This window comes from Rhinatrema bivittatum, chromosome 6 (assembly GCF_901001135.1).
Source record: "Rhinatrema bivittatum chromosome 6, aRhiBiv1.1, whole genome shotgun sequence".
In the NCBI taxonomy this organism is placed as follows: domain Eukaryota; kingdom Metazoa; phylum Chordata; class Amphibia; order Gymnophiona; family Rhinatrematidae; genus Rhinatrema; species Rhinatrema bivittatum.
In genome coordinates, this window is record NC_042620.1 from 124,164,371 (window position 1) to 124,181,264 (window position 16,894).

General features: G+C 42.8%; 1 protein-coding gene across 3 annotated transcripts in view; it reads right to left on the bottom strand.

Annotated features, from left to right (window-relative positions):
* The window catches only part of CCDC141 (coiled-coil domain containing 141), a 324,021-nt gene that overhangs the window by 230,202 nt on the left and 76,925 nt on the right, over nucleotides 1–16,894 (bottom strand). The window lies entirely within an intron of this gene.

A 16,894-nucleotide genomic window follows, 5' to 3' on the forward strand; every position in this document is an offset into this window, starting at 1 on the left:
TGGGTTGCATAAGACACAATACTCTCTGTATCCTATGCAACCTATGATTAGACAAGCCCAGTGCTTCACGGGCTTGACTATATAAGCCAATAAGTTTCTGTGGCAATATATGACGGTTGCTAGACAACTCTTTTCACTGAGTTCCTATTACAGCTGAATCATTTTTTACTTGTGATTTAGTCTTATTTTCAGCTGCTTTTTGGGTTATATAATTGTATATGTTATATTGGCATTTGTAACTATGTATGTACAGTTCTACACTAAGGGGTAGATTTTCAAACCGCGCGATTTGGCCTACTTTTGCTGGCGCATCAGGCGCAAGCAAAAGTACGCTGGATTTTAGTAGATATGCGCGGAGCCACGCGTATCCGCTAAAATCCAGGATCGGCACGCGCAAGGCTATGATTTCTGTATAGCCGGCGCGCACCGAGCCGCACAGCCTACCTCCGTTCCCTCCGAGGCCGCTCCGAAATCGGAGCGGCCTCGGAGGGAACTTTCTTTTGCCCTCCCCTCACCTTCCCCTCCCTTCCCCTACCTAACCCACCCGCCCGGCCCTGTCTAAACCCCATCCTTACCTTTGTCGGGGGATTTACGCCTCCCGGAGGGAGGCGTAAATCCCCTGACATGCGTCCCGGCGTGCCAGCGGGCCGCTAGCGCGCCGGGACGCGACCTGGGGGCGGGTACGGAGGGCGTGGCCACGCCCCCGGACCGCCCCGGGCCGTAACCATGCCCCCAAACCCGCCCCCAAAACGCTGCCGACACGCCCCCTAAACGCCGCGACGACCGGGCCCGCCCCCGACACGCCCCCGACACGCCCCCCTCGGAGAACCCCGGGACTTACGTGAGTCCCGGGGTCTGCGCGCGCCGGTGAGCCTATGTAAAATAGGCTTACCAGCGCGCAGGGCCCTGCTCGCCTAAATCCGCCCGGATTTGGGAGGATTTAGGCGAGCAGGGCTCTTAAAATCCGCCCCACAATGTGCAGGTAATTTCAGTTACAATGTCTTGTAGTATTTGATCTGTTCTCCTTGCAGAATGTAATGACTAAAGACCTTGACTTGTTTTGAATCTGTTGACTACAAATGGTTAATAAACTAGTCATATATTTTGAAACTTAACTTTCTGGTTGTGTCTTTTCATTGTCTTTTCAGTTATCCAAATGTTTAACATACATGTGGCCTAGGCCTTTAAACAGAAAGCTCATTGTATACTTCAAAAGAAGAGAGCAAGAGCAAACCTGGAAGCTCCTTATTGTGGAGCTTCACAGTTGGCTCCTTTTGCCTTCTCCAGAGAGCATACTCTTAGCTAAGTCTTGGCTACAGGCATATATATGAAATGGCCACTATCTAGCTAGTGCTCACCTCCATATGCTGTCCAGTAGATTAGGTGTAGAAATGCTTGGCTAGATGTGCTGTAGTAGGTATGTCTTCACTCTGTTGGTAACTAATAGGTTGTATAGCTATGCAAATGGCATAGTGTAGCCATTTGTCCTTGGTATAGACATATCACTTCTGACCAAGCAATGGGCTTTCCCTCTGGGTCTAGTACTAAATGCTGCAATCACATAAGTCTTTAGTCAGAAGCCGACTTGAAAAGTACATAAAACCCTAGTTCTTATTTATCTGTATGCGCCAAAATGTGCAGGTGCAGATTCCAGGCCCAGAAAGTACACAAAGCTTGTGTGGTGTGTTAGGTGAAATGACACTAATCACCCATTAAGAATTTACTATGGGCCCTTAATTTGTGTTCACACTTCACTTAAAAGGCACTAAAGAAACTAAGCCTTTTTAGGTCAGACTCTTCAAAAAATATGTCATCTACTTGCTGCTTTCTCTAACACTGAGGATGAGTCATGGAGTTGTGTAGAACAGAGATTCCCCACTGCCCAAAAGCACATAGCAATGCGCCCTGGGGTTGGGTGGAACCAGGTAGACTTCAACAGACTGGCTCCCACCTCTGTACTGGCATGGATTGTGGATCTGTACATACATCTTAGTTAAGGATGATCTCACAGAAATATATAAGAGGTATGTAAAGATCCACAACCTCAGCCAGGACAGAGGTGGGAGCCAGTCTGTTGAAGTCTGCCTGGTCCAAGGCAACAGCAGGCCTTATTGCCACTTCCTCTTGGGCAGTGGGGAATCTCTATCCTACACAACTCCATGATGTCAGTTGTTAATCATACTTGAACGTCAGGCTGACAGAATAAGTTCTGAGCATATTTGATTGATTTCTTTTTACAAAGACCATTATTCAGTGAATGGAGGATGTTAATGAATAATCACAGTTTTCCTGAAGCAGAGAGCAGGGCTCTCAAAACATTGCAACATCAAGTGCATTTTGAGTCCAAGATCAGTCCATTCCATTCACCTGGGGGGTACCGAGCAGTTAACAGAGTTCCACAGAAACTTTACACTTTGTTTCAGCTTGATTTTACATGCATTTAAAAAATATATACTGAAAAATTGTGCATTACTGAGACTTTCAATTTAAGTTTCAAGAACTGTTTTGACCTCATGATTAGACTATTAGTACCAGCTGGAACATCAGCCATTTAATCTGTAGATGCAGTCTTGGGTTGTTACTATGAAGGTCATTCTATAAATTCTCTTGATACTTTTCTTGTTTGTGCTAGTATTTACAGGATCTCAGAGAAATTCATATATTTTTGTGGACACATTTCACTTCAGGGTTTCTTTTTTTGCAAGATATCTGTCAGAAGCATATATAAATTGTCAGAGTTATAGACATAGGTCCCTCCAGCCCTCAGGTGGCCCTAAATGCTTGTCTTTCTACATAATAAAACAGAAAGTTCAGAAGCAATCATCACTAACACATGATACCTCTGGGAGCACTTAGCCTATACATTTAGCACTGTTCCAGGCTTTGGATAGCGGCTGGTTGCTAGCTCATGAGGTTATCGGCTGACAACACCTTCTCTAGTCTTAATGCTATGCACAGAGCTAATGAGTGAGAGTCTATCAACACACCTGCCTTGCTCTTAGTATCCACAATGTCCAAAATGCTCAAACACCATAGGAGATCTCTCCTATAGGACAGCTACTCTGCTATGTTGGCCATAATTCTTTCCAAGCAACAAGGGCGAGCAGTCCAACCAAAAATAATAAAAAATCCAACAAGGAAGGACAACAAAATTATTAATGTCCTTTATAATTTAAAACATTTTTATTGTATGTCAGGCAAATGTGTCAGCATACCAATGTAGTTAACAGAAGCTTCATGGTCCCCCTCCCCCCCGTGTTTTGAAAAACTGCATCAGGAGAGAACCGAGAAAAAGAGTGGCTAACATCAGAACAATTATAGGAAAACAAGTGCAAGAAAAAGGACAAAGACAGCTGAAAACACAAAATCATGAACAAAGCACACACTTAAAAGTGGACAAGCAAGGCCCTCAAACCAGTAAAATGTCATCTGTAGTCCACAATGAAGGGTCGTGTAGGGTCCGGATGGCGGAGATACGGTTTGCTTGAGAAGGCATCTTTTAACTTCTGAAATGCTGTCACAGCTTCCATAGACCAAGTGGCAACGTTGGCTCCCTTCTTAGTCATCGCTGTTAATGGAACAGTCAATGAAGAGTAATCTTTAATGAAGGTCCTGTAGTAGTTTGTAAATCCCAAAAATCATCTTAGAGCTTTAAGGCCAGTGGGTTGTGTCCATTTTTTAATACTCTCAAGCTTCTGAGGGTCCATCTGGAAACCTTTGTTTAAGACAATGTACCCTAAGAAGGGCACAGATTCCTTGTGGAATTCGCATTTAGTCAACTTGGCGTATAAGCGGTTCTTACGAAGTCTCTGCAGAACTCTTTTGATATCGTCCTGCTGGGATTGTAAGCCCTGTGAGAATATCAGGATATCATCTAGGTAGACAATGACACACAGGTAGAGTAGATCACGCAGAATGTCGTTCATCATGTTTTGGAAGACGGCCAAGGCATTGCGTAAGCCAAAGGGCATCACCAGATATTCAAAGTGCCCATCCTGGGTATTAAAAGCCATCTTCCATTCATCGCCAGAGAGGATGCGAACTAAGTTATATGCTCCTTTGAGGTCAAGCTTGGAGAATATATTGGCTCCCTGTAACCTGTCGAATAGCTCCAAGATGAGTGGTAAGGGATAGTGATCCTTTACGGTGATTCATTCTGGCCTCCATAATCAATACATGGACGGAATGTTCCTTCCTTCTTCCCCACGAAGAAGAAGCCTGCGCAGGCAGGAGACTTGGAAGGTCTTATGAAGCCTTTCTGGAGATTCTCCTGGATGTACTCTGATTTTGCTTTATTCTCTACAACAGAGAGAGGATAATCCCTTACTTTGGGTGGTTCCGTATTAGGCTTCAAATTGATGGTGCAGACGTATGATCTGTGTGGAGGTAATACATCAGCAGCTTCTTTTGAAAACACATCTTGTACAGATGCATATTGAGGCGGCAACCCAGGCAAGAAAGGGGTAGTTGGCATGCATGGTATTGGAGAGATTTCCATCAAGCATTTGCCATGGCAATCTTGACCCCAACGTGAAAGTTCCAAAGTGGTCCAGTTGAATTGTGGCATATGTTTCTGCAGCCACGGTAGCCCAAGTACCAAAGGGTGCATGGCCTTCTCTAGCACAAAGAAGGAAATAGTCTCTGTATGAAGAGCACCAGTACATAAGCTCACTGGTTCACCCAGTAAGGGCTCTCATGAATAGAGGACAGGAGTAGAGGAGACGTTATGGTAGTGGTGGGGATCCGAAAATGTTCCACTAGATGTTTCAAAATGAAATTTCCCCCTGCCCCAGAGTCCACTAAGGCAAGGTCTGGTATTCTAGAGGTCCGCAGATTAAGGATACTGGAAGAGAGAGTGGAGGAGAGGGTGCAGTTAGACCTAAGAAGAGTCCTCCCACAGGAGGTAGGTCTGCCAGTTTCCCAGACATATAGGGCATGTTTGAACAGCATGACCAGCTTGTCCACAATACATGCATAGTCCTAATCTCTTTCAAGTTCGTCTCTCTTTAGAAGTCAAATGACTGTGGCCCAATTGCATTGGTTCTTCTTCGCCAGCAAAAGGACCTGGAGGTATAGGCTCGCGTCTCTCCCTGAGATGGTCTTCTGGGGCTCTTGACCTCTTGAACCTTGTCGCGAAGTCGGCGATCAATTCTTGTTGCCAACTTCATCAGTTCTGCTAAGGTCTCAGGCATCTCTCGAGCCGCCAGCTCATCCTTCAAGCGGGAGTTCAGGCCTTCAAAGAAGAAAGTCTTCAGGCATCTAGGGTCCCAATGTAATTCAGAAGCCAATGTCTTGAATTCTATGGCGAAGTCTGATAAAGGTTTATTACCTTGTTTCAGGTAAACCAAAATGGATCCTGCTGTAGTATACTGGGCAGGGTCATCGAATACTGATTTGAACAGTTCAAGAAACCAGGCAAGATCATTCAGGATAGGGTCATTGTGCTCCCACAGCAGTGAGGCCCAAGCCAGTGCTCTTCCGTCCAGATACGAAAGCATATAGGTGGTCTTGGCATATGCTGTAGGAAAATGGTTAGGTTGCAGAGAAAACTGCATGCACCATTGATTGATAAATCTTCTACATTTCCACCCTTCACCCGGGAAGCGTGTTGGAGCAGATAGAGGCACTGTAGTCTTGACCGTCACTTCAGGCGGTGTAACTCCTTTACCTGCAGTAGTTGATGTATTCATCTGTGTGTGTAGCTGGTTAAAGGCAACAGTCAGGTTATCCAATGAATTCTGTTGTTCGGAGATTCGCTGGGCCAGGCCCGGAATGGCCTGCAAAGCGGTGAGCTGAGCCGAATCCATGGAGTTAGCAATCTGTTATGGTTTCAAGGTGTTTGAGTGGATTCTTGGGTACTCGGAGATGGCCACTCCCACAGGGAGGAGCCCCGTGAGGAACCGCAGTACTAGACTAGACTCTATACATGCAGACACAGAGAATTTGTGTTTATTATACGCTTGGTGGTACTGCCCAGGGATGGCAGCAGTGAGGTAACCCAGTAGAGTAGTCCAGGGGTCCTCGGCAGAGGAGACCCGTCCCACGCTCCAATGATGGTAGGCTGCGTTGGGTAAGAGAGAGAGTCCTGGATGTAGGCTTGCAGCGCTGAAGCTGAAGGTGAGACAAGCTGACAAGGTTAGTTTACTCACTGAATAGATAGCTGTTATTTGTTGAAGATCCTGGCTGGCAGGCAGGCAGTAGTTGGTTTGCAGGCACCAAGGCAGGGAGAGCAGGCCCTCGAGGAGTGAGTACCCGGTATCCCAGATAGGCACCTGAAATAAAGCATAGGGCCCCCGAGAAGTGGGTACCCAGGTTAGAGGTGAATGGCTCTGGAGGGCAGAGAGAACTTCCAGCGGCAGCAAGGAAGCGGCAGAGCAGCTTAGACCGGAGGCAATCCAATCCTTGCTAACTCGGTTTGTTAGCAAACGAAGGGCAGGCTAAATACATGGATGGCGTGATGTCACTCGGAGGGGCCGCCCCTGAGGTTCTCGCCATGATGTGGATAAAGATGTTGGCGGTGTGCTTGCATGCACACTAGGAGGCCCTCAAGAGAAACATGGCGAACACCATTGCCGTAGCCATTCCGGGGACGCCGGAGAGAACGGCATGATGATGCGGCAGCAGCCATCTTCCCAAGGCTTGTGGAGAGAGAAGGAAGAAAGGTGAGGCACAGAGGTCGAAGCCGTCTGAGACCGACTGATGCAACACATATACAGCACAGCTCACTGCTTCAACGGCAGGGGGGGATGAAGTAAAGAGGATTTATATTAAGAAACCAACAAGGACTAAATTGCACAGGCTGGGTAAACAAATAAGCATGGGAGTAGTTTGCTTATTGCGGCAGTTACTACCCCGAACCAAATAAGCCTGATACTTCACTTTGAATACATATACAGCGCAGCTCACTGCTTCAATGGCAGGGAGATGAAGAAAAGAGGATTTATATTAAGACAACCAACAAGGACTAAATTGCATGGGCTGGGTAAACAAATAAGCGTGGGAGTAGCTTGCTTATTGTAGCAGTTACTACCCCTAACCAATTAGGCTTGATACTTCACTTTTATGCAGCTCCAGCATAATGGCAGGGGTGAAAAGAAATTAGAAACAAAAAGTTACCAATAAGGGCCCTTATCTCAGTGGTCAGAGTAACAGATAAGTATGAGAAAAATAACTGTGAAAGCTTGCTGGGCAGACTGGATGGGCTGTTTGGTCTTCTTCTGCCATCATTTCTATGTTTCTCTGTAGCAAACAGATCCTGGACTCCAGGATTGGGAAATCCCTGGTGTAGAGGCACACCATCTCTCTTTCCTGCAACTGATGAGTCTCAGCTGCTGCATAGATCACAGCCAGATTCAGCCTCTGCTTTAACTTCTCCTGTCTCCAACCGAATCCAGGACACTCTCTCCAAATGCTGCTGGTCACTGCTCTCAAACAGAGAGAGAAAATTGTGCCTTTTTTCCCTTATTTGGTGTGGCTCCTATCAGCCATTATGCTTCCTCCTCTGCTGGCTACTTAAGTGCTACTCTCTGGGCAGGCTAAACAATAATACCCCTTTCCAAATTTAACTTTGCAAGTGCTTGATCTAAGGTGATAAAAGCTGCTGCCATTGAAAACAAATCTTTAGCAACACATAGACAGTTCTGTTGGCAGTTTTTTCTTCTTTGGCAACAGTAGTTCTAAATGCAACACTTTCTTATGCAATCATGAGGCTCAGTGTAGTAGCTCAGTAGAAAATATCATCATTGCATTGCTTAGTCTCTATCCCAATGTAAACTCATGGAGGCTGGGACCCAAATTGGGGAATCCTGCTCCATAGATTTCTACAGTGAGCAAAGAAAGCACAATGTTAGTGATACAATGATAAATCATGTTAAAGAATAATTTCAACTTGTCTTCCTCAAAAACTCGGCAAAGTTTCCATAAGACATATACACCCTCAAACAGAGAAAACAACATTTAAATGAGAAATTGCCAGTTATTTTTGCTATGGCTTTAGACTTGGCATGTATCATGAGGGCACCTTCTCCCTTCCTGGTAATGCTCCAGGTCCCTGTGGAGATTGCGGGAAAGCTGCACACTCCTGCATTGGCACATAGAATCTGTTGGGGTCAGAAAGTCATAGATACGGCACCCAGAAAAAATCACCAAGATCAAGGAAGGGAAACCTAGTCCCCTAAAAGGTTCCAGTTCTATCATCTGTCCAGGGAATACAGACTTACTCACAGGGAGCTGGATTTATATTGAAATTCCCGTGCAGGTGCGAAATAAAATATCTGGAGCATAAATATGTCTTTTTAAAGATATCTCAGTTACAGGACTTTCTGGATTCCCACCCCCCAAGTACAGGATTAGGTTAAGAGCAAACAAATAAATAAGAACCAACTGTTATCTCTTAATTAAGAATGTGAGGAGTGTTGTATTACTCCTCTCATTATTGCTAAATTTCCTTTAAATTGCTCATTAATAATTGGTTTACCCTGGTATTTCCTTGAGAGAAAACAGAGAATTTCAATATTGATTTTGTTAAATGTGCCATTTTTCTTCTGTTTGTATATTGCTTTATCTGTATACAAGTACAAATTTGTTTTGTAACGATTTTGAAAATGCAGAAATAAAAAATAAAAAAAAACAAAAACAAAACATAAAGCTAAGATATGCTGCACTAATAGAAGATCTTAAATTCATGTTCTTCAATAATAAACTAAATATAACAGCAGAAGCACAAAAGCTGCAATGATATGAAGAAAACAGAAAGGAGATGCACCAAAATAAAACATTTAGGCCTGGATTTATCAAAATGCACTAAATATCACATGCGATAGGAAAAGGGGTATGCTTTATGGTAATAAGCAGTTTATCGCAAAGTGCGCTATCTTAGCACAGATATTAGCACAAACTGCGATAACTTTTTTGCACTTTGCGATAAGTGCCAGAACTGTTGTATTTCCTACATACAACCATTGGGGGAACCATTTTAAGCTGCTGGAGATCCAGCCTAGCTATCAGCTACTAGGTAGGTATTTAAACTTCTATATGAGGCCTACATAGTCACTCAAGGTGAGGTTTAGATATTAGTATAGGGGTTAGGGGCCACTTACACATTCAAAGTGAGACGTACGAACAGATCAGTGCTCTCTTGTGAAAATTTGATGACCTTCGGAGTGAGGAAATTCACACAAAGATAAGATTTGTGCAATGTTCTCTCAACCTAGCTTGATGTTACCCAGGTAGAGAGTCCATCAAGCTAGGTTGAGAGAACACTGCACAAATCTTATCTTTGTGTGAATTTCCTCACTCCGAAGCTCATCAAATCTTCACAAGAGAGCACTGTTCTGTTTGTACGTCTCACTTTGAATGTCAAAGTGGCCCCTAACCCCTACACTAATACCTAAACCTCACCTCGAGTGACTAGGTAGGCCTCATATAGAGGTATAAATACCTACCTAGTATGAGTGCATTACAGCTAGGTTCTCGTTCTCTCTCTCTCATAGCTAGGCTGAATCTCCAGCAGCTTAAAAAACATCACATAGTACAATAAAGCCCTATCACATAGCTTTATGAAAAAAGTGTAGTTAAGGCTGTGCAATATGGGGCGGATTTTAAATGCCCTGTGCGCATAAATCTGGCCGGATTTACGCGCGCAGGGCCCTCGCATGCCTATTTTGCATAGGCCGCCGGCGCGCGCAGAGCCCCGGGATGCGCGTAAGTCCCGGGGCTTTGTAAAAGGGGCGTGTCCTAGATGATGCGGCGTTTCAGGGGCGGGGGGCGGGCCCGGGGGCGTGGCGCCGGCCCGGGGACGTGATGGAGGCCTCTGGACCAGCCCCCGGGTCGGGTGATGGCGAGCCAGCGCGTATCTTATAAAATCCAGCGTACTTTTGTTCGCGCCTGGTGCACGAACAAAAGTACGCGATCGCGCAAATTTATAAAATCTACCCCACTTGGCCACAAATCCCACCCCAAACTCCTCCCCATTTTCTAATTTGCATCGCACTATGCATTATGGCGTTTTCGCATGCGTTAAAGGTTTTTTTTCATGCGAAAACACCATATAGCACTTTGATAAATGACCCCCTTAGAGAGAACCCAAAGTGGTTCTACAGGGAACTGGGGAAGAAAATTAGTGCAGCTAAAACAGCACCAAAGAAAGAAGAAACAAAACAGTTTTGGAGAAATTTGTGTGAAGATCCTGTAGAGCATAACAGAGAAGTAGAATGTTTGCCCAGTCTACATGGGGATATAGAAAAGGCAGAAATCAAAACTATGGGATGGCTTGAAATTACAACAATTGAGCTAGAAGCCAGGTTAAAAAGATCTCTCAGTTGGACGTGCCCTGTCCCTGATGGAATGCCCAACTTTTGGCTCAAATGTTTAACCTTTCTCCACCAAGACCTTGCTAACTGCAAAAAAATTGATCAGACAGCCAGAATTAATTCCACAATGGCTAATAACATGAAGAACATTCCTCCTTCCAAAAGGAGAGCCGAGTAACTTCCCCAATTCACAAGTTGTTCATTGAAATAGATACAGATAGAATATATGATCACATTGACTCTAATAACATCCTTGCTCCAGAACGGTAACAAAAGAGGAATATATGGAACAAAGACCAATTTATCCTGAATAAAACCATTATGACCAGCTGAATGTCACCCTTTCTTGGCGGATGGCACATATGTAATTTCAGGCCATAACAGAATTTATAACTGGGGTTGTCCTCACACTTCTTATTCCCCTTTCCTGAGTCCCCAAAGTGTGAGTCCTTTCTATGGAGGTAAAGGCTAACATTCTTGGCCCAGGCAGTAGTGTTCTTCCATGTGTGTTTGTTATCATAGCTCTTTGGGGCAGGTACATTTACAAACCAGGCAGGACTCACTGGATGGCTGTTCAAAATAAGGTTTATTGTAATTTTCTTAAAAGAATTAATAGATGCAAAATAAAATGTCCAGATACTTCCAGTATTTCCAGATTTACATGAGACAGGATTTGAATGCTCTCTAACTGTGTGGAAATGTCCCTCCAGGCAGGTGCGTGGAACATGCATATCCTCCATGGTAAGAATAGATAATTGTCCCATGGGGGCTGGGGGTGTCCTAACCATGATGGATACCCTACCCAGTACCTGAGGTCCACGAAGAATCCTGTACTCTAACCTGGCAGTGTCTTATGTCCCATGATTGCATGCCCTGAAGAGAGTGTGTGACTCCTGACCAAGGACTATGACAACGATGGCCAGCTTATAAACTAAGGGTGGATGGAAAAACTGTCACACACAAAATAAATTTGTATTCTGAATTTACATTTATCCATTTAATCTTATTGAAGCTGTGGCATTGTTGTATGTAAAATTCAACGGATATCAACAGCAGATCTGGGAAAATTTTGAAAAACATGTCACATTCAAAGAGCCTGAAATCCGCTTAGCTTGAGTTTCACTTTAAATTGTTCACAAACCCCTATCCACAAAATTTCCAAAATGCATTTCTTGTTGATGAATCCTGTTACATCTTCAAGTCGTAACCTCTGCTCTACAAAATTCAGGGGGATAGGGGAAACAGAAAAGTACACACAGGAGCAACTCTTTTGCTAGACACCCCGAGTCAGCTCAGATATCCAATTTGCAGAATGAAATTGTGCCACAATGATTTCTTGTGCTTTATTTATGCAGCGTTGTCTTAAAAGTGCTTTAGAAACAAACACAAATAAATACAAATAGAATTGAAAACTACTGCTATTGTCAAATTTCACTTTAAAACTCCTTGCCACACTTTTAAAAGCTTCTATTAATTAACATTAGATTAATTAATTTTCCCAGGAAGAAATCTGTGCCGCCCTTACAAATACTAATGAAATATTTCATAAGAGATTTTAAAGATTACTGAGAACTTAGTTCCACCAATTTCTAAGGTATACTATCTGCCTTCTGCTAAGAAAGTCTCTTATAAAGGTTCACAAGAATCCATGGATGTTTTAAATTTGACAGAGTGTTTGCAAAGATCATCATTAACAGAAAAAGTTTCTTCAGCAACTTTAGTGGCTTCCTTTCTGGTAGAGTGAGATACAGATTTTGCCTTGAAACTATTCTTTCGTAATAGGTTCACTCCATTTTTGGACTTTAAGATCAATATCTATCCTGATGTGGCTAAAGTAATGCAGATTAAAAGGAAAAAAATGTCTTGTATTGCGATCTGGGGTATTGCAAAATTTTTTGGGGTTATTTTGATTGAACTTTACTTGGAAATGTGTTGTCAAACTTCAGGGGGGTGAAGTTCTTTTTTTTTTTTTTATCCTTCTCAATTAGTTAATTGTACTTAATCTAGACAGAACCAACTGGACTCCCTTCTCTCCTCCGATCCCAGGGCAATGTCATCTGTAGGAGACTGAGGCTCAAAGTAGTAGTGACATCTTAGGTCTTTGGCTGTCCATTGATTTACCTTCAATTTCAGTGGGAGCACTGAGAGGAGAGGATCACCTTGCTGGTGACTGAAAGGAATCAGTAAATTCTGCTTGGGGAAATTTTTTTAAAGTATTGGGAAGAAGTAAACTATTGGGGTATATTATTTAGTGTGTTTGTGCTTTAAATAGTCAGTAAGGCAGATAATAAGCAAAAGTTAGTGTGCTTGTATTTCCCAACCCTTCTACCCACCCCTAGCTCATTTCTTTAATTTATAGGCAGGTGCCACTTTCACGCTAAAAATAAAAATCAGACTTAACTTCACTTCACGAATTCCCCACACCTTATTGAGAGTTTGATCATTCTTGTATTCCACTACAAGATATATAGTGAATACACTAATACATTTAAAGGACCCTAATTAGCCACATTCCTACTCCCAAAGCAACCTAAAACTTAACTAGGAACTGAACAAATGTGAGATTAAGGCAGCAGTCCAGCAGCAAGATGGGGGCCTCCCAGTCTTTTGCATTGAGTGTCACATTTATGATTTTTTACCCACCAGTGAGAAGTTATAAGTGTGCACCCGATGCAAAGAGCTCCTTTCTCAGAGAAAGAGTCCGATCTCTGGAGGCTAGAGTGGCAGCCTGGAGGAGCTGAGGCAGACAGAGAGGTATATAGATGAGACCTTCAGGGACATAGTAAGCAATCCAAACTCCAGTTTGGCAGCCCTGGTGCTGCCTTGGAGGAAGAAGGTCTCATGACTGGAGAGCATCAACCTGGCACAGCAGGAAATGATCCTGTAGCAAGGACCTGCTCTCCAGGTGGTACATTGTCCTCTCTCTCCGAGGATGTGTCTCCCAGGGCTACTGCCCAGGAAGGAAGGGGTAGGTTGGCCGTCATAGTTAGTGATTTGATTATTAGGAATGTAGTCAGCTACTGGTGGGTGTGCGGATCACCTGGTAACATGCCTACCTGGTGCAAAGGTGGCGGACCTCACGAGTCACCTAGTTAGATTTTAGACAGTGCTGGGGAGGAGCTAGTTGTCATGGTACACGTGAGCACCAACGACATAGGAAAATGTGGGAGGGAGGTTCTGGAAACCAAATTTAGGCTCTTAGGTAGAAAGCTGAAATCCACGCACAGGTCCCCAGAGGCAGGAAGAGCTCCTGAATTTCAGTGTGTGGATGAGACGATGGTGCAAGGAATAGGGAATCAGTTTTGTAAGGAACTGAGGAACCTTTTGGGGACGGGGGAGTCTTTTTTGAAAGGATGGACTCCATCTTAACAAGGGTGGAACCAGACTGCTGGCGCTAACCTTTAAAAAGGGGATAGAGCAGCTTTTAAACTAGAACAAAGGGGAAGCCGACAGTCACTCAGCAGTGCATGGTTTGGAGGGAAGTAATTTCAAAGGATACTAATGACACATTAGAATTAGGGGATCCCGACAGTGAGGTTCCAATAATAAGAAAAGTAGTCCAAGTTCCTTTAATTAAAAACTCACCTGAGCTAAAATATTCCAATTTATCCCTATCAATTAAAAAGCAGAATGTAAATGCAAACAAAAAACACACTTTGAAATGTTTGTATGCTAATGCCAGAAGTCTAAGAAGTAAGATGGGAGAATTAGAATGCATAGCAGTGAATGATGACATAGACTTAATTGGCATCTCAGAGACAAGGTGGAAGGAGGATAATCAATGGGACAGTGATACACCAGGGTACAAATTATATTGCAATGACAGAGAGGAGCATCTGGAAGGAGGGGTGGCACTTTATGTCCAGGAGGGCATAGAGTCCAACAATATAAAGAACCTGCATGAGACTAAATGCACAATCGAATCTTTATGGGTAGAAATCCCTTGTGTGTTGGGGAAGAGTATAGTGATCGGCGTATACTACCATCCACCTGGTCAAGATGGTAAGAAGGACAGTGAAATGCTAAGAGAAATTATGGAAGCTAACCAAATTGGTAGTGCAGTAATAATGGTAGATTTCAATTACCCTAATATTGACTGGGTAAATGTAACATCAGGACATGCTAGAGAGATAAACTTCTTGGATGGAATAAATGACAGCTTTATTGAGCAATTGGTTCAGGAACCGACAAGAGAGAGAGCAATTTTAGATCTAATTCTCAGTGGAGCACAGGATTTGGTGACAGAAGCAACGGTGGTGGGGCCACTTAGCAGTAATGATCATAATATGCTCAAATTTGAATTAATGATTGGAAGGGGTACAGTAAGTAAATCCATGACTCTAGTGCAAAACTTTCAAAAGGGAAACTTTGATAAAATGAGAAAAACAGTTAAAAAAAATAATGAAAGGAGCAGCTTAAAAGGTAAAAAGTGTGCAAGAGGCATGGACATTGTTAAAAATACCATCCTAGAAGTACAGTCCAGATGTATTTCACACATTAAGAAAGGTGGAAGGAAGGCAAAACAATTATCAGCATGGTTAAAAGGGGAGGTGAAAGAAGCTATTTTAGTCAAAAGATCTTCATTCAAAAATTGGAAGAAGGATCTTGCAGAAGAAAATAGGATAAAACATAAGCATTGGCAAGTTAAATGTAAGATATTGATAAGATAGACTAAGCGAGAATTTGAAAAGAAGTTGGGCATAGAGGTAAAAACTCACAGTAAAAACTTTTTAAAATATATCCGAAGCAGAAAGCATGTGAGGGAGTCACTTGGACCATTAGATGATCGAGGGGTTTAAGGGGCATTTAGAGAAGAAAAGGCCATTGTGGAAAGATTAAATTATTTCTTTGCTTCGGTTTTTACTGAAGAGGATGTCGGGGAGATACCCATTGCGGAGAAGGTTTTCATGGGTAAAGATTCAGATGGACTGAACCAAATTCCGGTGAACCTAGAAGATGTGGTAGGCCTGACTGACTAACTGAAGAGTAATAAATCACCTGGACCGGATGATATACACCCCAGGGTTCTGAAGGAACTAAAAAATGAAATTTCAGATCTATTAGTTAAAATGTATAACCTATCATTAATTCATCCATTATACCTGAAGACTGGAGGGTGGCTAATGTAACCCCAATATTTAAAAAGGGGCAATCTGGGAAACTACAGACCAGTTAACTTGACTTCAGTGCCAGGAAAAATAGTGGAAAATGTTCTAAAGATCAAAATCACAGAACATATAGAAAAACATGGTTTAATGAAACAAAATCAGCATGGCTTTTCCCAAGGCAAGACTTGCCTCACAAATCTAATTAACTTTTTGAAGGGGTTAATAAACATGTAGGTAAAGGTGAACCAGTAGATGTAGTGTATTTGGATTTTCAGAAGGCATTTGTTACAAAGGTTCTCATGAGAGGCTTCTAAGAAAAGTAAAAAGTCATGGGATACATGGTGATGTCCTTCGTGGATTACAAATTGGTTAAAAGACAGGAAACAGAGAGTAGGATTAAATGGACAATTTTCTCAGTGGAAAAGGGTAAACAGTGGAGTGCCTCAAGGATCTGTACTAGGACCCGTGCTTTTCAATATATTTATAAATGATCTGGAAAGGAATATGATGAGTGAGGTAATAAAATTTGCAGATGATACAAAATTATTCAGAGTAGTTAAATCACAAGCAGATTGTGATAAATTGCAGGAGGACCTTTTGAGACTGGAAAATTGGGCATCCAAATGGCAGATGAAATTTAATGTGGATAAGTGCAAGGTGTTACATATAGGGAAAAAATAACCCATGCTCTAGTTACAAAATGTTAGGTACCATATTAGGAGCTACCACCCAGGAAAGAGATCCAGGCGTCATAGTGGACTGGATAATACATTGAAATCATCGGCTCAGTGTGCTGTGGCAGTCAAAAGAGCAAACAGAATGTTAGGAATTATTAGGAAGGGATTGGTGAATAAAATGGAAAATGTCATTATGCCTCTGTATCGCTCCATGGTGAGACCGCTCCTTGAATACTGTGTACAATTCTAGTCACCGCATCTCAAAAGGATATAGTTATGATGGAGAAGGTGCAGAGAAGGGCAAACAAAATTATAAAGTGGATGGAACAGCTCTCCTATGAGGAAAGACTAAAGAGATTAGGGCTTTTCAGCTTGGAGAAGAGATGGCTGAGGGGGGATATGATAGAGGTCTTTAAGATTATGAGAAGTCTTGAATGAGTAGATGTGAATCGGTTATTTAATCTTTCAGATAATTGAATGACTAAGGGGCACTCCATGAAGCTAGCACGTAGCACATTTAAAACTAATCTGAGAAAATTATTTTTCACTCAGCGCACAATTAAACTCCGGAATCTTTGCCAGGGATGTGGTTAGTGCAGTTAGTGTAACTGGGTTTAAAAATGGTTTGGATAAGTTCTTGGAGGAGACGTCCATTACCTGCTATTAATCAAGTTGATGTAGAAAATAGCCACTGCTAATACTAGCATCAGTAGCATGGGATATACTTAGTTTTTGGGTACTTGCCAGGTACTTGTAGCCTGGATTGGCCACTGTTGGAAACAGGATGCTGGGCTTGATG